This window comes from Natator depressus, chromosome 2, assembly GCF_965152275.1.
Source record: "Natator depressus isolate rNatDep1 chromosome 2, rNatDep2.hap1, whole genome shotgun sequence".
NCBI lineage: Eukaryota > Metazoa > Chordata > Testudines > Cheloniidae > Natator > Natator depressus.
In genome coordinates this window covers 237,548,285-237,570,960 of record NC_134235.1, presented here as the reverse complement: position 1 = coordinate 237,570,960, position 22,676 = coordinate 237,548,285, and the positions used below count along the sequence as shown (strand labels likewise).

General features: G+C 40.7%; 1 long non-coding RNA gene across 1 annotated transcript in view; it reads right to left on the bottom strand.

Moving 5' to 3' along the window:
- LOC141983269 (uncharacterized) overlaps positions 1 to 22,629 on the bottom strand; it is a 56,568-nt gene extending 33,939 nt beyond the window's left edge. Inside the window, exons 1-2 of the long non-coding RNA XR_012638336.1 lie at positions 22,504 to 22,629; positions 13,416 to 13,538 (exon numbers count right to left, since the gene is read on the bottom strand). This is a non-coding gene — a long non-coding RNA (uncharacterized LOC141983269). The remainder of the gene's footprint in view (positions 1 to 13,415; positions 13,539 to 22,503) is intronic.
- Between the last annotated feature and the right edge of the window lie 47 nt (positions 22,630 to 22,676).

The following is a 22,676-nucleotide window of genomic DNA, read 5'->3' as shown; positions in this document are numbered from 1 at the left end:
AAGCTGAAATTGCAACAGTATCAGCAGTACCACAAAATCTTAGAAACACTGATGTAACGCCAACTTTGGTTGACTTACATCTGGAATAAATTTGGCCCATTATTTCTGATTCCTTTTAGCCCGCTCTTCGCTAGAGTATAACATTCCCATCTTCCTCACAGGTACAATACATTGCTAAGGAATTTGAATATTTAGAGGTACCCAGATAGTTCTAAACCAATGTAGGCCTCACACCTCTGAACTGCAGAATACATATTATGTATTCAAGGGCTATATATTGCCTTTGATCCAGGATCTCAGTCCCAAATGTAATATACTGTAATGTATTGTAACATTATGTAGTGGACATTGCATCATTTTGTGGCAGAGGGCATGCATGTCCATGATGTGTTTTTGCAGCTGGCGTTTAGTCAGGTAGTGACTAAAGTCACCCCACTGCTACCTAAAAGTATAGCACAGTTTAGTTGTCATATTGTGCCCCAGTCAAAAAATGTGTGCATGCCTGGTCCTTGATTTATTGGCATGTGCATTATATTAATCCAATGACTGATACTCTATTGCATATTTTGTACAAGCCATTTCTATTCCAGGGTAATCATGGAATGCAAAGTGCTGTAAAACAAATGAAAACAAAAATTGTACCCATTTTTCTCAGCCCCGAAGAATAAAGGTTTAAAAGATGGTGCCCAGTTAGATGTCATATTTTGCATTTTATTCATGCTTAGAGATCTTTTCCATCTGGATAAATAAGTGTGAAGAATATTTGTGAGCAAGACTGTATCAGTCACATATGAAAATAACTGGCCAAATTCTGCCCTCTATTCGAGCAATGCAACAGCACTGACTTGCTTGGGAATTTAATGGATACATTGTAATTGAGGAGAAAATCTGGCACAGTATATCAGGCTCATTGCAGTCCATTCATTGCTTTGCAGACCCAATTTGCCTCCACGGTGTGTCACAAATCCACATAAGGCTCCTTAGTGCTACATTTTGTGCATGAATCTTGGATTTAGCTGACGGATGTGAAAAGAACACATGTATCCAGACACCTCCCTAGTGAATACACATGAGCAGATGCTGAAGAGCACACGTATTCCAGCTGAGGTCAGCAGTCATTTAGGCTTGAAATTAAAAACTAGACTCAAACAAGAAAAATTAGACATCAGTCAAAGAAACTGAGTTTTGAAACTAAGAATTATGAGTTGGCCGTTCCTCATCTCTAAAAGGTCAGCTACAAATAACATTGGTATATTCAGGATTTAGAATCATTCCGCTTCTAAAATAACCTTAACTTGGCCTTTTATTCTTTTTCCCTTTTAGCAGAGTCTGCTGTACTTATGGGTTGATTAAAGATGCCCCGGAATGCATTGTTCCAAGATGCCTGAGATACCAGATGTCTCCCACCACTACTGACTCTTCTGACATCAACATCTAGAATTAGAGCATGCTACAGTCTAACTTTCCTGCACGATTTGTAAGATACACATTTGAGAGTAGTTTGCCTTCATACAGACACAAAATCCACTGTTCAGGTTCACATCTCCTTCCAAACTTACAGGCATTGCCCTTGAGATCACAAGAGCTTGCTCAACCAAAAAAGGGACTTTTCTGTGTGCACCGGTATCCCACCCCCTAACTCTGATGTTCTTTGCTAATTGCTGTTTTACCCTACTTACACTTAGTACATTGGGTCCCAATCCTGCAACTGCCTCTGCATGGACAGACCGCTGCACACCCATTGCAGTCAACCTGCGGAGCCCCACTGAAGTCAATAGGGCTCTGTGTGGGGCAGGAGCATATCCACACGAAATATCCTGCAGACTTAGGGCCTTACAGTGCAATTATTAAACAGCAGCCCTCTGAAGTTTGCAGATGAAACTACCCGGTTGAGAGGTGGCTGATGCTGAGGAAGCTATGTGACGTCTGTCCTTTGTTAATGGCCTGTTGATAATACTTTTTCATATGCTCAAATGATGTTCGTGTGCCTGACCTTTCTATGTTCTTATATGCCCCCCTCACTGTCGTATCCCTGCACATCAGTGATAAGAACTCTTGAGATTTTTATCTCAAGTCTTATCATAATACTTGATGTTTTACTTAAAGCCTGAGCTCCTGAAACCTAGTGATTGTATGAGAATCTCACATTCCATTTTTAAAAAAAAAATAATAATTTCTGTGTAGCTGTAGAGAAAAGCTTGAAAACACAACCTGAGTGCACCCCAATGCTCCAAAAACAGGAGGCAAGTAAAAAACCCTCCATTTTAAAAAAATTCATGATTTTTAAGAAGGGCTGTCAATTAATCGCAGTTAGCTCAGGCGATTAACTCAAAAAATTAATGACAATTAATCAAACTGTTAAACAAAAGAATACCAATGAAATTTATTAAATATTTTGGATGTTTTCTACATATATTGATTTAAATTACAACACAGAATACAAAGTGTACAGTGCTCACTTTATATTTATTTTTATTACAAATATTTGCACTGTAAAAAATAAAAGAAATTCAGCTAATACAAGTACTGTAGTGCAATCGCTTTATCATGAAAGTTGAACTTACAAATATAGAATTATGTACAAAAAATAACTGCATTCAAAAATAAAACAATGTAAAACTTTAGAGCCTACAAGTCCACTCAGTCCTACTTCAGCCAATCGCTCAAACAAGTTTGGTTAAAATTTTCAGGAAATACTGCTGACTGCTTCTTGTTTACAATGTCACCTGAAAGTCAGAACAGGTATTCACATGGCACTTTTGTAGCCAGAGTTGCAAGGTGTTTACGTGTCAGATATGCAAAACATTCGTATGCCCCTTCATGCTTCGGTCACCATTCCAGAGGACATGCTTCCATGCTGATGATGCTCATTAAAAAAAATAACGCATTAAATAAATTTGTGCCTGAACTCCTTGGGGGAGAATTGTACGTCTCCTGTTCTGTTTTATCCACATTCTGCCATCCACATTCTGCCATAGCAGTCTCGGCTGATGACTCAGCCAGCACTTGTTCATTTTAAGAACACTTTCACAGCAGATTTGGCAAAACACAAAGAAGGTACCAATGTGAGATTTCTAAAAATAGCTACAGCACTCGACCCAAGCTTTAAGAATCTGAAGGGCCGTCCAAAATCTGAGAGGGATGAGGTGTGGAGCATGCTTTCAGAAGACTTAAAAGAGCAACTCTCAGATGTGGAAACTACAGAACCCAAACCACCAAAAAAGAAAATCAACCTTCTGCTGGTGGCATCTGGCTCAGACGATGAAAATGAACATGCGTTGGTCCCCTCTGCTTTGGATAGTTATCGAGCAGAACCCATCATCAGCATGGACACATGTCCTCTGGAATGGTGATTAAAGCATGAAGGGACATATGAATCTTTAGTGCATCTGGCACATAAATATCTTGCGGCACTGGCTACAACAGTGCCATGTGAACGCCTGTTCTCACTTTGAGGTGACATTGTAAACAAGAAGTGGGCAGCATTATCTCCTGCAAATTGTAACCAAATTTGTTTGTCTGAGCAACTGGCTGAAGCAGGACTGAGTGGACTTGCAGGCTCTAAAATTTTACATTGTTTTATTTTTGAATGCAGTTTGTTTTTTGTTAACATAATTCTACGTGTGTAAGTTAAACTTTCATGATAAAGAGATTGCACTACAGTACTTGTATTAGGTCAATTGAAAAATACTATTTCTTTTGTTTTTTTACAGTGCAAATACTTGTAATCAAAAATAAAGTGAGCACTATACACTTTGTATTCTGTGTTGTAATTGAAATCAATATATTTGAAAATGTAGAAAACATGCAAAAATATTCAAATAAATGGTATGCTATTATTGTTTAACAGCGCAATTAATCATATGATTAATTGTGATTAATGTTTTTAATCACTTGACAGCCTTATTTTTAAGACAATTCTACAGTGTGGCGGGGTGCTTTCTTGTGGTTTTTGAGCACTTGGGGTTGGCAACACTGGCCATTGCATTGGAAATGCCTGAAGATGAAATTGGCAAGATATAAGATAAGAATAGCAAATAATAAATCAGTTCCCTAACAGTAAATTGAGGGTATTCCAGGAGGAAACAAGTTGGGCCTAGCAGAATGAATATGCCTTTGTGCTCACACTTCCGTATTCTGTATCAATAAAGAACTTAGCATCAGGAGAATTTCCTCTTGAAATATGGGATATAACTATTCAGATCATATGTAAAACACAAATAAGAAAGTTCCTAATAATGTGGGGAATTAAAGAAGGTGATAATACACCAGGCCATTTTCTGCAAGGCTCAGACAGATGTGAGTGCTAGGTCATAAGTAATTTAATTAGATTGTCCTAGATCCATAAAGGTACATAGGTGCCTATATCCCAGACTTAGTCTGGGGTTTAGGCACCTAACTCCCAGTTTTAGGGTCCACTGTAGCTCACAAAAGCTTATGCTCAAATAAATTTGTTAGTCTCTAAGGTGCCACAAGTACTCCTTTTCTTTTTGTGATCCACAAAACTCCCACCTAACCCTGTAGGTACCTAAACTCACTCAGTACCACAATTTACAGGGCAAATGTCCCCTACATTTCTGCCTCTGGGCACATGCACTGTTGGCTCACTCTAGGCATCCAGGAGTCTCTCTCACTCTTAAGCCCCACAGTGACCCATGAACGGAGGGAAGATAGATGTATGCCCAATATAGATGTGTGAGGTCCAATCTGGTAGGCATGCTCAGTGGCCACCTACGGAATTGGATCTCATTCAAAATCTGGAATGAGGAGGAGCCACCATCCACCTTATAACTTTTAGTCTAGTGGTTAGAGCACTCACCTGGTATGCAGGAGATGCAGGTTTAATTCTCCGTTCAGAAGAGAGAGGATTTGAACAGGAGCCTCCCATACCTCTCAGAAGCATGTTCTAGCCACTAAGTTATGGGACAATCTGATATAGAGGTCCCTCATTCTCTCCTACTAAAGATGTTCTACTTTCGATAGCTAATTAAATAGTGATTGGGGCAGGGGACTAGATACTGAGAGTCCCATGTGGGTGACCTAACCACAAGACTATGAAGTCATTCTCACACTCTATCTCACACATGACTCTTTAATTACCTGAGAGATGGGAGACACCTCTTCAAATCACTTCTGCCCCTCAGGCAAACAGGGGAATTGAACATAGGTCTCCCACATCCCAGCTAATTAACAAGTCATTGGGACAGGAAAGAGTGTGAGAATGACTCTGAAGTTCAGCATTTAGAGTAGCAGACTTCTTTTTCCAAAGAAGTCAAGTCCTTTACAATTGCTATCCATCCCCACCGGAAGAAGGGGAGTTGCACAACGAGTGAAGAGTAATAAATCTCTCTGCCATAACAACAGCAAAGGGAACAAACTTAGTTTGAATGTCATCCAAAGCTATATACAAAATGAAGACTTCAGGGACAGCAGGAATATCCGTATGGAAATAATCCCCAGCATGTTGTGCCAGAAGTCTGACAACTGAGGACTAGAGGAAAAGACCAAAACATGTGCAAAAGTTTGAACCAGATTTATGAGGAAGTGTTTTGATAATCCAAAAACCACAAACTCGTATGCAATATCCCAGTTCTCTTACTTTCTATCATCTAGGGCAATATTATCTGGCTAAAATGGGTAAGAGTGGTCTCATCTCATCCTTCATCTGTCATTTGGTCTTGTGACAGAGCCATTTTAGTCCACATGTTATTTTAATGTCCATTAAAGCAACACTGTCAAGTAGGTGAGCACCCAAATATAAATTCTGGAAAAGGAAAATAGATTTTTAAAAGGTATTCTACAAAAGCTAATCTGAAAAATGTTGAAATGTTGTTATGATCCTTTAAATTTCTATAAAAAGGTTTTTGGGTTTTTTTAATTTATATGGGGGTGTAGATTTTCCACACCCCTGAGCAACATTGTTATACCAACATAAGTTGGTAGTGCAGACCAAGCCATAGTTACTCTGCAGTGCCAGAAAGTATGAGCCTGTTACTCATACGGCTACTCAGAGAGGAAGGTGGTACTCAACATAGATGGCAAAATCTGGCCTTATAAAGCAAAACTAAGTGGTGTTACTCACATTATTGAGTGAAAGGCAAAAAGTCAACAACGAAATGGTGAATAGTAAAGTTAGGTTTTGGTGGGGGTTAAAATTATTTCTGTTTTAATAGTTGTTTTAATTAACTCAGAGGGTTTCTTTGTTTTGGGGCTTTCTTTCTAGATACAGTGTGGGATCTTAATGCTCCTTTAAGCTATGGCTTTTGGCATGAGGTGATTACTAAGATTAATGTTACAACATTCCTTTATGCTTTCATTATCATTGCCCAATCCAAATTTTCAGTTTTCCAGAAGGTTCCAAGTCCTTAAGGAAAACAGAATTTGATATACACTTTAACTGATGGACTAAAGGTGAGTGGGTGCATATGGAAAAACATAATCACAGCTTACACTTAGGCCATTATTTAAAAGTACCGCCCCCCTCCCCTGTACAAAACTATATATGCTATTAAAAACATTGTTTTGACACAATTCAAGGAAATATGGATTCTTCTGTCTAGGTTGAGACTTTTAAAGCAGCCTAAGGGATTTAGACATATATCTTTCTTCCATTAAAATTAAAAAAAAAATATGGGCCAGATTCTCAGTTGGCCAAAAGTAATATAGGTTCACTGAAGTAAATTGAGCTACATTGATTTAAACCAGCTGAGAATCTGTGTGTGTGTGTGTAAATCTCCAATATTGCTTTGGAAAAACTCAGCCCTAGCTCTTTTTGGTGGAAAGGTATTGGTCAGTAACTCTGAATTAAGTCCTTTTAGTCTTAATAGCATTTCACTCATTTTGGGCCCCATGCTGTAAGCTCAGAACATGTGAAATGCCCCCTCACACCAGTGAAAGTTCCACAAATGAAGAGCTTGCAAGATTGAGTCCTTTGTGGATACAAGATAAAATATAATTTTAAAGATGCATGACATACTGACATGTAGATCTGGTAAAACATTTTCCAGCTTAACTTTTGTTCATTGGAAAATTCTGTTTTGTTGAAATAAAGACTTTCTATGGGAACTCGAACATGTTAATTTCAACAAAATATCATTTTGATGTATAAAATGTTCCATTTCAACATTATCGGAATTGAACATTTCAATTTTTTGTATTAAAATGACTTTTTCAGTTTTTAAATTGCATATAGTAAACTGTAATAAAAATTAAAAAGTCAAAATCAAAACATTTTTATTTTATCAAAATGAAATGTTTAAATTGACTCAGAAAATTTTTTTTAAAAGTTGATTTCACAGAAACCGACCAAATTTTGGTTTTGTTCTGATTTGTAAGAAAAATTACAGAATTTCAGGTTCCCACACAGCTCTACTGCCATAGTTTTCTTCAGTTTATCCTTCAAGAGCATATTTCAACTAAAAATGGAAGAAAAGAAAAGTACAAATCCATTCTTTTCTCTGCATTTGCAAGAGCCACCAGTCACACAATCAAATAATAACAGAATTGTATAAAATCCAACAATTCACTTTCCAGTGGGTCATGCAGATATTTTCTTCCGTGTCAGTCTTGGTAGGTTTGAATTTTAAGCCCAAATAATCATCACAAATTTCAGTAAAAAAATGCCAAATTTCACCTCCCAAAGATTTGCATCGTCTGATGCTAACCATAAAACAATCCTGGTTTGATCAAAAGGTTTATGAACCTCAGTGAACTTTGTGAGTTTTGAAACTATTGAAAAATTAAACCAGAAAATATTTTCATGGTTTCTTCATGAACATTTCTGGATGTTCTAGTCATTTGTTTGCTTTCATAAACTAGTAACTTTCTTGTATAAAATTTTTAAAAGAATGATGTCAAACACTTTAAAGAGTTTGAAGAGACCAAATATAAAGCTCTCTTCCCATCTACACCTGCTGCTTTATTTTTATAGACACTCCTGTCTGCTCTTCCTATTTGAAGGAAGAGAATAATATCTGATATTTTACATAATTGAACTTTTTAAGTGCAGACCAGGCTGGAGGTTGTTGTCCACAAATACTGTTCATCGTTTCAAGAAAGAGGGATGTCATAGATGGGATCAGGGGATTTGGTAACTATTTCTAAGGCTTTATTTGGATAAACACATCTCAGGTTAGTAAACTGAGCTAAAATACTCTGAGCTTTACTTGAAACATTTCACTGTGGTGCTGGAGATCCAGACATCTCCTGGAGTGTATGAAAACTAGAAAATGAGAAACAATATATTAAAACCTAGCTTTTATATAGTGGCTTTTCAGTAATAGATCTCAAAGCACTTCACAATCTTTATTTTATCCTCCCAATGCTCCTGAGTGGTAGGGAACTACTATTATCCCCATTTTACAGACTAGTGGGAACTGGGGCACAGAGATACTAAGGATTTTCCCATGGTCACATAGGAAGTCTACAGCTGAGCAGACTTGAATTGAAAGAGGGTTTTCCAAGTTCTAGGCTAATGCTCTAACCCAGTGGTTCTCAATCACAGCCTGTGGGCTGCTTGTGACCCAATCAGCACGCAGCTGTGGCCCATGTGACATCCTCATGGCCATACAAGTAGTATATATATTCTGTGGATGGGGCCCACGTAACACATGGAGAGCTGCATATGTGGCCCACAATGGCAAATAGGTTGAGAGCCACTGTTCTAACCCCGGCCATCCTACCAGGCCAGTACAGCCATTGTCTGCATTGAGCTCAATGCCAAACTGAAACAAAAATGTAGAAGATATATTTTTTCCACATTTAATCACCTGCAGTACCACACACCTGAGACATTTGTTTTTTTTTAACACACATGGAGTCATAGTATGCTTTGTGAGAGCCACTTGTGTAGCTTCATTGACTCCAGTGTTGTGACACAAATGTCACTGAAAGCAGAAATAGGCTCGTTTTAACAGAGTCCTTTTATAGACACAAGTGTTCACCTTGAATGATCTGTTACAATATGTGTTAGCTACTTATGCTAAACAATCTCTGCTACCTTGTATTTAGCTGTGACACTCTGAATACCTTGTCCAGACCTGAAGAAGAGTCCTGTGTAGCTCAAAAGCTTGTCTCTTTCACTAGCAGAAGTTGGTCCAATAAAAGATATTACCTCATCCACCTTGTCTCTCTGATGCAACACAAAAGTATACCTCAAAAAGCCTATGATTATACAACTGCCATCTTAAGTATCTGATATGAATTTCAAAAGGAATTTATTGAAAACTACTCTATCCATATAATAGATTTTATTGTATTCCTCCAATATAATACAAGGGGAGAAGGGTTAACATAACAGATGATATAAATCATCAACACAACATCTTCCACTACTGGCTATGTACCTGTATATCTTGAAAGCCTTGATGCAGAGTTTATCTAATAAAATCAGGGAATGGTCAAGCCAAACCACTGTAGACGAAATATAAATGCCAGAACAAAGTGTGTGTTTGAAAGGGGTATCAAGCCAACCATGTTTAATACCTGTGGGGGAATTAGTCATATGCTTATGGTACTTCTCCTCAAGTGTTATGTTGCCCTCTTTGTAGATGTGATCACAGGAAAACATCTATAGAATCAGATCTTCATGCTCTAAGGATCAAGGGGTTTTTTGGTTTTGTGTGTGCATGCATGCATGTGTGTGTGTGTGTGCGCGCGCGCATGTGTTGTTGTAAAGGTTTTCTACTCCATGCTAGTTTCTAATGTTGAAGTATTGATATCCAACCATTCTTTTTCAGCATTTTTCCCCACTATAAGGAGCCAATGATTTTAAATTTACAAAGGAAAGTCTTTTCTACACTGAATCAGCCACTGGTGTAACAACATTTTAAAGTCAGGGATCAGCATCAGCAGGAGTAGGTGCAAGGCCTATCTGCATGTTAGAGTCACTGCGGAGGTGAGACATACAGAAATGAAGACTGACATTCCTTCCGTGCAGCTCTAGAGACATACAACAACTCCAGCTCTCTAGTGCCACACTGACACTCACCTCATTCAAATCCCTCTTAAAGAACATTCTCTCCCTTCGGGCCCAGAAGTGAAACAAAGAGTGAAATACCAGATGAGGGGGGAAAGGTATCAATGTAAAGTAACTGTTACACCACACCATGAGCTCCCCTGCTAAACGCTCACCAAGCTGCTGTACTTATATCCATCCATTGGCTCTCACATACCGTTGGTATGGGCAGAGTCTAAGCACTGTCTCTGGCCCTGTAGGCATAATCTCAGGGTACAGATCATCCGTCTCGCACCCTTTCCTGAGAGATGGAGACTCCACAGTCCAACCGCCTGGGCCCTGAAACTACCACTGCCTCCCCAATAGCTTGTGCATGAGTTCTACTGAAGCGGTGGATACTCTAGTTTACTGTTTCCCTCTTTGGGGACTATGTAACAGTGAAAGCAAGGGGCACAGACTTTGCAAAGTAATTTCTAAACCAGCCACACTTTACTCACAGACAAAGCACAAGAGATAAACAGATCTATTTAAAAGTAACAATCACCTGCATAATCCCTAAGGAGCTGACCTTGGTTCCCGAGTCTCTGTGCGCTAATAGCTCAGGGAGAGGCACTCTGTCCTGGCGGGAAAAGGGGATTAAGAGCAGACTCAGAGTCTGCTAGATAACCAACAGGGAGAGAGGAGAGATACTATTTCAACCACCCTGTTGGCTGGGGTGGATAGCAGGTGAGCCTACTTAGGGAAGGAGCAATGTCTGAGGAAAAGGAGGGGGATAAATGATTGACAAGTAAAAGCCCAGGAAGAAAATCTAGCCTGACCAATAGGAAGTTCTCAGTGAGATGCCTGTCCCTGGGAGCATTGTGAGAGGGGAGAAGCTATTGTGCAGGAGTTTGGAGCCAGCCAGTACAAGGGAAGAACGTCCTGTTTCATGAGCTCCTGAGTCCCAGGCCTGCATGCAGATTCCCACTGAGACCTTGCCTCTGGGTACCTGGAAGCCATATCCCTAAGCTTGATCCTTTCCCTGTTCAAGGTAATTCCCAGTGGATAGAAATCTGGTGGGGAAATTCTCTACCCACTCAGGCTGCGCTAACCCTTCAGCTCCCTGGAAACACCCAGTTACCGCTTGGCAAGTGCTGCTCTTGCTGCTAGTACAGGGCTGCCTGCCTGCTATGACACACACATCTGTGACTCTATCTGAGCACTAGGGAAGGAGACTCAAGTTAGGATTTTTATTAGAGTTGTTATAACTTGCACCTGAGACCGCATCCCTTTGTGATGAGGGAAAATCTTGGGACCAGAAACACCCCGATTCCTGTATGAAGAGGGTGTCTGCAAACTGCAATTGTCAGCCCCTCTGCAGCAGCTGAGAATTGGGGATTCATCTCTGAAGCTGAGGGTCATTCGTGGAGTTGTGAGTGCACCATCCTTTAGTTAGATAGTCTGGGAGACCCCCTTTTCCCTGAACTGTTTCCTTAAGACAGGGAGTAAAGGTTTGGGGATTTTGTTACCTGCTGCCTATTAAACCCATGGAGGGACTTACCACCTTATCCCACGTGTGAGACTTTGGGGCTGTACTGACCCAAGTCAGCCAAGCTGCTTTTTGCTGCTACTGAAGATCTCATTGTCAAGGTCATCAAGGCCCCTACAAATGGGACACTAAATCTTACTTTTGTTTGATCAGGTCACTTGACTGGGAAAATTCAAGGGTATTATCAGAGAGGGCACCAGTTACCCTGAGAAGAATGTTTAACCTGTTATGTTATATTTACTTTCTGTTTAATATAATTACTCTGTTGAATATATAATGTGTGTTTGTGTTATTTCTTGGGAGTCTTCCACTACCTGGCAAGTAAGTGGGGGTGAGCCTGTGGTTAGAATTTTCCTTCCAAGCTGCCCTGATGATGCTGCCAGGAAGGAGTGAGGGGGGTGCAGGCCTCCTTCAAGTCCCTTATCAGGTGATCCATAGCTCAGTTACATGCCCACCTGCCAGGGCTGGTTTCTCTAGGTTGCAGATAGCTCATGTCACATGTTTCTGTTTGAATGGAAGACAATCTAGTTGAATAGTTCTTGATTGCTGTCCATGGTTAGGCCTCTGATAGCTGCAAGAACTTCTCCTGACACCTCCCGGGAGGTTTTAGCACAAGCTGGAGGTTAAAAGACAAAAGTGCTGGCATAGAATAGTTTTACAATCAAAATGAAATTCACAAAACCAAATGGAGTTTGCAGATTGATATAGATACATGCAGATCTGTGCTAAACTACCACAGGAATTACTTCCTTGTATTTTTATTTCTAATAATCTCTCTTGGGCAGGGATCAGCTTGACATCTGTGGCCCCAGTTCAGCAAGGTACTTTAGTGCATTCTTAACTTTAAACACTTGAGTAGTCCCCTTGAGGTGAATAAGATTACTAACATGCTTGAAGCTAGGCATGTGCAGAAGTGCATTGCTGGACTGGGGCCTGTTTCTTTAAAGAGTCAAGAAAAATAATTACTTTTAACTTAACCAGCACGATGTGCACACATGTCTAACAGTGTCACCATGGGATCTTATTGCTGTAACCCTTGTCTTTCCTTGCCCCCACTCTTTAACCCATTTGCTGCATCATATCTAAATTTAAAAGGGCAACAGAGACTTTTTCTATCTGAGTTCCACAAGTAACTTTTGGGACCCCCTAATAAGAGTTTACAATAGTCATAACAGTAGCATTGTTGATGGTTAATTAATAAGTAAGAAGTCTAGAAAAGGGTTGTGTACTAGCATTTAGCAAGTACTGGTGGTGTAGCTCCTGTTTAAGTTGATAGAAATTCAGCTGGAAGGGTATGAGATGCTCCCTCGCTTGCACCCCTAAATTCCGTAAATGTAACTTGACAAAATTCACCAGCTATCAGCTTCAACTCAGCAGGCTTTCTCCACCTCGTCAAACAAACTACTCGTCTTTGCTTTCAAGGCCTGCACAGCCTATCTACTCTCTCATTCACTATCAAGAATAATTATTTAATTACTTAATTATTAACACCTAGAGGATCATCGGGTGATAAGTATCAGAGGGGTAGCCATGTTAGTCTGGATCTGTGAAGGCGACAAAGAGTCCTGTGGCACCTTATAGACTAACAGACGTATTGGAGCATAAGCTTTCATGGGTGAATACCCACTTCTTCGGATGCATGAGATGATAAGGTTGATAAGTAACAGACCACATGGATTTGTTAAGAACAAATCATGCCAAAACAACCTAATTACCTTCTTTAACAGGGTTACTGAATGGGGGGGAAGCACTAGACATGAGCTATCTTGATTTTAGTAAGGCTTTTGACGCTGTCCCACCTAAGATTCTCATAAGCAAACTAGGGAAATGTGATCTAGATGAAATTAATATAAGGCAAAACTGGCAAAACAGAAAGACCATACTTAAAAAGTAGTTGTCAATGGCCCACTTGTTAAATTTTCAAACACTCACCTTCACACTTTCTGCTGCTCCTCAATGCTGCCCTTCTCACTTGGGAGGAGCTCTCTGTAAACATCTACACAGACACCTCATTGTCCTCATTCACATCTCTTTAACTTTACTTTGCCACAATACCTACAAAAAAAAATTGACAACACTTAGGACAGCTGGTGGGCTGAGACCACAGCCTCTCTCTTTGACTAGTATTGTCCCATTGTTTCCTTTTGCTTCCGTTTGTACCTACCAGTTGTGTCCTATCTTCCACTTAGATCAGGGATCAGCAACCTTTGGCACGTGGCCCACCAGGCTAAGCTGCCTGGTGGGCCAGGCCAGTTTGTCTACCTGCTGCGTCCGCAGGTTCGGCCGATCGCAGCTCTCACTGGCCGCGGTTTGCCATTCCAGGCCAATGGTGGCTGCGGGAAGTGGTGTGGGCCGAGGGACGTGCTGGCCGCCACTTCCCGCAGCCCCATTGGCCTGGAACGGCGAACCATGGCCAGTGGAAGCTGCGATCGGCCAAACCTGCGGACGCAGAAGGTAAACAAACTGGCCTGACCCACCAGGGAGCTTACCCTGTTGGGCCGCGTGCCAAAGGTTGCCGATCCCTGACTTAGATGGTAAGGTCTTTGGAGCAGAAACTGTCTTTTTGTTTGTGTTTGTACAGCACCTAACACAATTCTATTACTGGGGCATCTAGGCACAGTACAAAAAACGTAGAAGAAGAATTCAGCAAAAGGCTACTGGATAGATATTTTTAATTTGCTCATAAGTAATTAATAAATTTCTATTCTTATTCCTTAGTTCCCTTCTTTCCACAGAGTAAGTGTTAATAAATTCCACAATTCTTAAGGGTGTGTATGTCTAGTTTTCATTATTCTCTAAAAGCCATCACATCATTTACATGCTTTATATTAACTCTTTTATTTCTGGTTTTCCATAAATAATGAAAATTGGTTTAAGACAGTGAAACTCACATTCTGTATTTGTCTAGTCAAAAGCAGAGAAACAACTAATAATAGGGCTGTCTTTTAGTCATTAAAATTCCCCCAAGCCAAAAATAACTACTTGTTATCAACACTTTGATGAATCCAACCAATTGTTAATTTATAGAGCTGTCTGTTTTTGAATGGATTTACGCATGGAAATGCTTTAAAAATTTATGTGTTACAGAAATATTGTCCATAAACTCTTTATTTGCAGAATGCTGTGTCCTTTATGGTGCATGTGTACCAGATGCTGGGGAAATGTAGGTTTTATTGTTGTTAATTTAAGTGATGCTCAATGAATTCTTAAGGACCTTTTCCTCGGATAAAATATTTACCTTGCAATGCAAGGATAACCCCAAAAAAAACAAACTCTCTATCTATGGAGCTGGACAACGATTTTAACAGGTGTTATCTCGTCGAGGTAAAGTTATGGGAGGGATCCTAGGGTTTTCCTTGATCAGCTAACACTTTAAAACAACAACTTCCTTTTTTTGAAAGGAAAAAAAATACATTTTCCACCAGTTGGATTGACAGTCCTGGAGACAACAGCTCAATGCATGAAAGGACAGTTCAGTGCCCAGCCCAAATCTTTCTTGGTTCATGCCCAGTAACTCCACGGCCTCCCAGCAGACCCTTACAGAATTAGTTTCAACTAGTGCCACATGTGATGGTGATTTTTGTGCTATGGATTCTTGTACCTGTACTAAGGCTATTTTAAAACTAAAAGTCACTCCAAGAATCAAAGGAGGCAAGATCCTTGCTGTCAAGGCTGAATCCCCACTCTGTCACACCGAGTGCAGACTTGGGGGCCCGCAAGGATTTTAAAAATTAATACTTGCCACTCCAGGCTTGTATTACACTCCCAAGGTTACAGCTTTTCTCTGACCTTGGCTTGGTAAACGCTGCCACCACCCAAATGCAAAAAAAAAAAAAATCCTTTGAACCCAGGAAGGAGCACTTGGGAATTCCTCTCTGAGGGGTACCTCAAGCCCTTTCACCCCCTCCCCTTCCCCCTCCAGGGAAGAGCTGAGAAAGAAAATAAAGGAAATTAGCTGTGGCTACCAGCTAATCAAACAACATGCACAAACCTCTTAGGACACCAAAAATCCAATCCTGTTCTTAAAAAAGGTAAATGTTATTACAAACATAAAAGAAAAAATTACATCTGGAACTTAGGCTTTTGCTAGATTTTAAAAGAGCAATTCCAAAAATCAAGCACACAAAATAGCTTTCTTGAGGGGTCAGCTTAAATGTTACAAGCAAACAAAAACATCAGGGGTTAGCACAGAGGGGATCCACAAGCCAAAATAAAAAACAAACCTGATTGTGTCTAACTAAACATTCCCTTTCCAAATTATTTCTTGTAGGTATGGAAGATGAATTTTCATACCTGGTTCAAGCCTTACACAGCATTGCTGCTCCGTCCCAGCAGCCCAGAGAACAACAGACAAAGGGAAAGTTTCTTTCCCAATTTTAAAAATTTCTACCTTCCCATTGGCTCTTTTGGTCAGGTGCCCACGACTTTTCTTTTACCTGTGGGCTTGTTAACCCTTTACAAATAAAGCAAGCAGAGAACAGACCAACAGGGATTTTACAGCTAACTGACTGGCTGGGTGTCCATCAAAGGAAGCTACTCTTCTTCCCTCCTCCCCCACATGTATCACACTTGCACATCACAATAGCATATAAATCATACTTTCCCTTCCACTGCCCCTATTTTAATTGCTCAAAACTCCACCACTTGCCTGGTATTCCAGATGTGGCCTCTGCATGATCCACCATTAGAAAGTGTCAGGGAATAATACCCAAAGAGCTAAAAATATTAAGCCTTTCCTAGCAGATTTTCCACACGCAGCCCAGCCCTTGAAAACATTTATCTACGTACATCTCAATACAGATCAAAAATGGTAAAATCACCTGAGAAACAGCTATCATCTGTTTATTTCCATCTATTTTCCAGAATTAATCCTTGTGAGGTTTACAAGATGTCATTACTTCATGATACAAACCTGCTAATAGCAGATTTAAGTCTTGAAGGCAGGCAAAATAAAAAAAGAGGGAGTGGGGGACAACTGACAACAAATTAGGATATCAACATTCCCCCTCCACCTCCAATGGGGCCCTTGAAGATGTTCACACAAGGCCTCAAAATGGCTGAAGCCAGTGCTGGATCAGATTAGTAACAATAACATAATCTTAGAATAATAACAGTGGCGAGAGCTGTAACTCAACATGTGCCCATATCTTTGAAAGTGCCACTATGAAAGGGCCCTTAAAAAATAATAAGACCTTGGGTTAAGACAAGGTTTTCTTTTTAAAATAAATAAGTTACCAAAACAAAATTGTCATTTGATAATATCAAAGAGATAACTTATTGCCCAAAAGCATAATAATTTTGAAAATATGTTACTAAAATGCAGATGACGGTCAATAAATATACTTCATTTTTACAGGGGTGGGAATTCTACTTCATAGTTGGCTCAAAACACACTGTGTACTGTTTACTTCCTCAGTGTTCTTGAGCAATAGTAATCATATGCCAGGGCACAACCAGAAGTTCCCTAAGAAGGGAGGGCCCAGGGAGAAGACCCTTCTCCAGTAGGGTCCTCTGTCCTGAGGCAGAGATGATAAAGGGGTGCAGGTTGTCATGTGGGACTGGCACATAGCTCATAGAGGACAGAGCCAGCTGCCAGCTGCTAAGACTGCCAAGCCCAACCCCCTAGTGCCAGGGAAGCTTGCAGCCTGGAGAGCTCAGGAGGAGGTCAAGTGCAGACCTGCAGCCCCCAGCATCCTGACTCCCTGTGGAAAGACCCAACATCCAGGTTGCAGCCCCTCCCTCCCCCACTTGCTGCCAATCTGGAGCAGGCGGTTCAGGAAAGTGCTGGGGTCTCCCCTCTCAGCCCCAAGTGCCAGGACTCCAGCATGGGCTCCTCCATTGGGTGAAGAGCCAAGTGACGCAGCCTGTTACCACCTGTGCAAGCAGTGAGTTCCCAGCCACAGCGCCACCCTGCACTTCTGTCTCGGGCCTGGCCAGGAAGGGAGGTGTTGGCTGTTGTGTCTCCACCCAGAGCCAGCCAAGGGAGGATCCTGTGCCCTCCACCTCATTGCACCGCTGACCATATGCAAGTGAGGAAGCTCTGTGTGAGGAAGCTGAGAGGCTGAAATAAGTTCTGAGTTCATGCTTTACCTCCCACTAAGTAAATAGGAGCTTTTCTGAACAGCTAACATCATCTCCCTTCAGATCGTTGGTTTCCAAGGAAAAAATATAACACTTATTAAGTGTAGGGCTATGGTAGCAAGATTTGAAGAAGAGGATGATATTGTGGCTAAAACACAGAGCTGGGAGGTAGGAGACCTGATTGAAATCCTCGACCCATTGAAATGGCAAAACTCCCAGTTACTTCGATGAGCCAGGATTTCTTCCCTGGGTTTCTACTCCCTGCTCTGCCATGTCTTGTGCAGCTTCCAGCAAGTCACTTAATTTCTCTGTTGCCTGTCTGTAAAGGGGGGATAATAATACTAATTCTGACCTACCACACAAGAGTGTCAAGGTGCTCAATTAATTCCTATTGGTAGTGTATTGAGATCCTTACACACAGGTACTATACCAGGTGTCAGACATTCCAAATGTAGTTTACATTCCAAATGCATATATATTCACTTGTCTTTTCTTTGAACGTCAAGATTTATTGTCACTCAGGGAAAATATGGCTCTGGCCAATATTTGCCTTTTTGGTTAATAAATCACAATATTTACCCTCAAGAGAAGTCAAGGGACTATCTACTTGCTATGTTTGGTTCTTTGGCACTTCTTTCAGCTATATATTGCAATTCTGCTGTGAAATCATGATATACCTCATTTACTTTGTGCAGTCCAAACAAAAAGTGAATATGCAAGGAAAATTACTCACCAGTAACTGTGGCTCTTCAAGAGTAGCCTCTGCACACTCATAGATTCTAAGGCCAGAAGGGACCATTGTGATCATCTTGGCTGACCTCTGTTTAGCATAGGCCACAGAATTTCCACAAAATATTTCTAAAGCATATTTTTTAGAAAAACATCCAATCTTGATTTTTAAATTATTGTCAGTGATGGAGAATCCACACCATCCTTGGTAAATTGTACCACTGTTAATTATTGGTTGGTGGAGGGTTGGAAAGAAATTTTCCACCACATCAAACTGGCAGAGACCCTGGGGGGGTTTCACCTTCCTCTGCAGCATGGGGCACAGGTGACTTGCTGGTATGAATTGTAACTTGAAGTCTTTAAGCCATGATTTAAGGACTTCAGTAAGTCAGTAAGAGGTTATGGATCTTTACAGGAGGGGGTAAGTGAGGTTCTGTCACTTGCAATGTGCAGAAAGTCAGACTAGATGATCACGATCATAGAATCATAGAAGATTAGGATTGAAAGAGACTTCAGAAGGTCATCTAGTCCAACCCCCTGCTCAAAGCAGGACCAAGTCCAACTAAATCATCCCAGCCCAGGGCTTTGTCAAGCTGGGCCTTAAAAAAACCAGTAAGGATGGAGATTCCACCACCTCACTAGGTAACCCATTCCAGTGCTTTACCGCCCTCCTAGTGAAATAGTTTTTCCTAATATCCAACCTAGAAATCCCCACTGCAACTTGAGACCATTGCTTCTTGTTCTGTCATCTGCCACCACTGAGAGCAGTCTAGTTCCATCTTCTTTGGAACTCCCCTTCAGGTGGTCCCTTATGGCCTTAAAGTCTATGAGTCTACTCTCACTGTTTAAAAGTATGCCTTATTTCCAGTCTGAATTTGTCTAGCTTCAACCTCCAGCCATTGGATCATGTTACACCTTTCTCTGCTAGTTTGAAGAGCCCATTATTAAATATTTGTTCCCCAAGTAGGTACTTACAGGCTGTAACCACTGGTTAACCTTCTCTTTGTTAAGCTAAATAGATTGAGCTTCTTGGGTCTATCTCTATAAGGCATGTTTTCTAATCCTTTAATCATTCTTGTGGCTCTTCTCTGAGCCCCAATTTATCAACATCCTTCTTGGGGTGTGTGTAGCTTAGCGTTCCTGGCACTTTAGCTCCTGGACTCTTCATCAATGCAGTGTCTATTGGGGCTGCATGAGGAAGGATATATAAAGGACGTGCCACTCCTTAAACCCTCATTTCCTCCTTTTCCACAGCTGATGACACATGAACCTCCATGGTCTCTGGGATTTTGTGGCATAACATAATTCTCTTCAGCTCAGTGCACGTAATACACTCAGAGTCCTTGGAGCTCAGCTTAGTCCAGAACACTGTCTGGACTTTTAAAAGCCCTTAGAAGATATACTTTCTGTTCTTCCATCTTCTTCCTGCACATTAGATATTTCATCTGCCTTGGGGAGACACATTAAATAAATCAGTGCTCAGTTTGCTGGGTATTTATCTCTTGGACCTATCAGAACAGAACTATCCTACAGGAGAAGCCATAAAAGGCTAAGCCAGGGGCTTCAGAGTATAACTTAGGCTTCTCTTCTGCAAAGGACCCAGAATGGCTGCCCTCAACACCCAAACCTCCCACTTCTGCTAGCTGTAGAGAAGGAAATGAGGCAGATAGGCTTGCCCCTCTCTTATATAACCTGAATGTTTGGCACCATGAGGTGGTACTCAGGCAGCCCCAAAAGACAGGACTTTCCAGAAAATTTCAGATGATCAGGTGCCATGAGTGGAAATGTACAGCAGCCCCAAACAAGAGTATTCTAATTGAATTTATTGCATTAGTATTTTATCAAGTTTAATTGAACTTCTGATTATACCGGGCCTGTTTTAATCAACCGTTCTGCTCTCTGACTCTATCCAACAACAACAAAATTAAGGAATATCATATTCCCCTTAAATCTCTCATCAAGAGCACTGACTCCTGTCTTAATAAACTTTTGTTGAGAACACAAGTTTTCAAGATCTCAAAGGCTCTCCTCTCCGGTGTACCTTGAACTAATTAGCAACTTAGCAGGAGTAGAAGGAAAAAAGTTCACTTCAGGCGCTTTGGTAGACAAAGAACAAAGTTTCTTCGCATGTATTAACACATTAAATAATAGAATTAATGACCTGAAGCTAAGTCAGGACCCGGGATGATTTTATGGAGTCAGTATTTAATTTGAAAACATTTATACATTGAAAATATTTAATTAAGCTAACAGGGGTCCAAGGTAACGTGGCTTTTCTGAAAGGAAAACAAGATTACAGATGAATATTTTTAAAGCATGCATTACAGTCAGCCACATGCTATATCACCACTGGGACTGAAGGGAGTTCTACATTTGTTTCCTTTGGGAATTTTGAGGGAACCTTCCCCTGCTAATATTCCCTTTTTTAAATACACACACAAACACATTTCCTTCTTCCCTGTTCTCAGGGATGTGCAGAATGTAAATGGCACTGGCTGTGAGGAATGTCCAGTTCTCCTTAATCATAAGCCTGCAAGGCTGAAGCAGATCCTGTGTGGGCCAGATCCTTAGCTGATGTAAATGAACATAGTCCTAATGGGTTTTAATAGATTTATGCTGATTTATAACAGTTGGGGTTATGGCCCTGTGATTCTCCATGCCCCATATCACATCTGCCACTCTTCTAACTAGGAAAGGCTGGATGCAATTCCCAACAGAGCCCATGGACACACCTCTTTGTGGTGTTCTCAGGTAGAACTGCATAAAAGGGACAATTACATTCACAACAAAATTGGAGGGGGAAGGGGATCATCATTTCATTCTGGTCCATTTCATTTCCCATCTCCTTGGTTGACTTGAGTTAGGGTTAGGTTTTGGCTGGCAGTCCTGACCCTGACAACCTATGTCAGACAATAAATTAATTCTGTAGCAAACCAGTACCCATCCATAACACAGAATCATACAATAGAAATTGCCTTCTCAGAGCAGACTATTGGTCTATCTAGGCTGATGTTCCTGCTTCTAGTGAGGTAGCAGGTTGGCTTACCTAGAGGAAGCAGAGCTATTGCAAGAAATATATAACATGATAGTTCATTTATTCATTATTTTTAATATATTACATATACAGATGATGAATTAAAACTCAGAAATCAGCATCCACCCAGTCACCATCACCCGCAATGTGTTGTCAACTACAATGGAAAAAATAATCAAAGGAACAAACCTGTAGAAGTGTTTTCATGTGTGATTAATTTCCAGATGCCACAAAAAAGCACCTCAAGTTGTTAAATGGATACAATTGTCTTTTAGTTTTGAAGATTAATCTTTCAAACAAGGCAGTTTGCATCATGAACTCTTTCCTGCAAAATCTTCCAGAATCAAAGAGTTATTCTCTGAGCTGATAAAAAATGACAAATGCGATTGTTTATAACCAGCCCAAGAGAATTCACGCCTCCCTTTGTTAGCTGGAATACTTTAGCATACCTTTACTTTATATCCCTCTTAATTGTAAGGATGTCAACCATCTCCCTATATCCCCTGCCTTGTAGAACTCTCCAGATCCATTTTTATATAGAATGAAGGCAGCTAAAGGAAAGAATCAGCACCAAGTATTTCAGTGTCAAATGCTCCTCTCATATACTTGAGTGGATCTTTTTTCAGTATGACATTTTAAGGGATAAAACATCACATATTCTCATTAATAATGTATGCTGCTATTTCACTATTCTTAACGTATCTTTTCTCAGCCTTGGGGTCATGGGCCTAATGGTATTCCTTACATAAGTGAAAGTATCAATGGGACGTTTTAATGGATAAGGGGAGTGGACCGGGTCAATCAGTACTTTCAAGCTGACCCCCTTTTATGTCACAGGTTCGGCACATCCCTATCCCCACTTTCACATCACAATTGTACTGGTAGTAGCCCACTTGATGAGCAAACCTCACAGTATTTTGGGGCTCTACAGGGATCTTTAGCTTAAGTAAAAGAAGCATTGCTGCAGAGTAAATGGGGAAGCTAGAAACACAAAACAGTAAAGTTCAGAGCGAGAGAGAGAAATAGAGGCAACCAGCTTACCCATAAAAGTTATTTATTGAATAATAGTGATAACTACACAAGGAGAGCCTAAACCAACATAACAGTTACATTATTAAAGGTTAATATGTGAGGTAGAAAAGAAAACAGAGAGAGAGAGAGAGGAAGGGATCTTACCCAGTCCATGAGGCTTGAACTGGTCGGGGTTCCCAGGCGGTGGTGGTAGCTCAGGGTCCTGACTGCTGGAGACAGGCAGAGCCCCCAGTATGATCAGTCAGGAAATGGAGTCCCAGTGGAACTGATACGGAGTTTCGGTCCATGCATCAGAACTCTTACTTGGGCATAGGTAG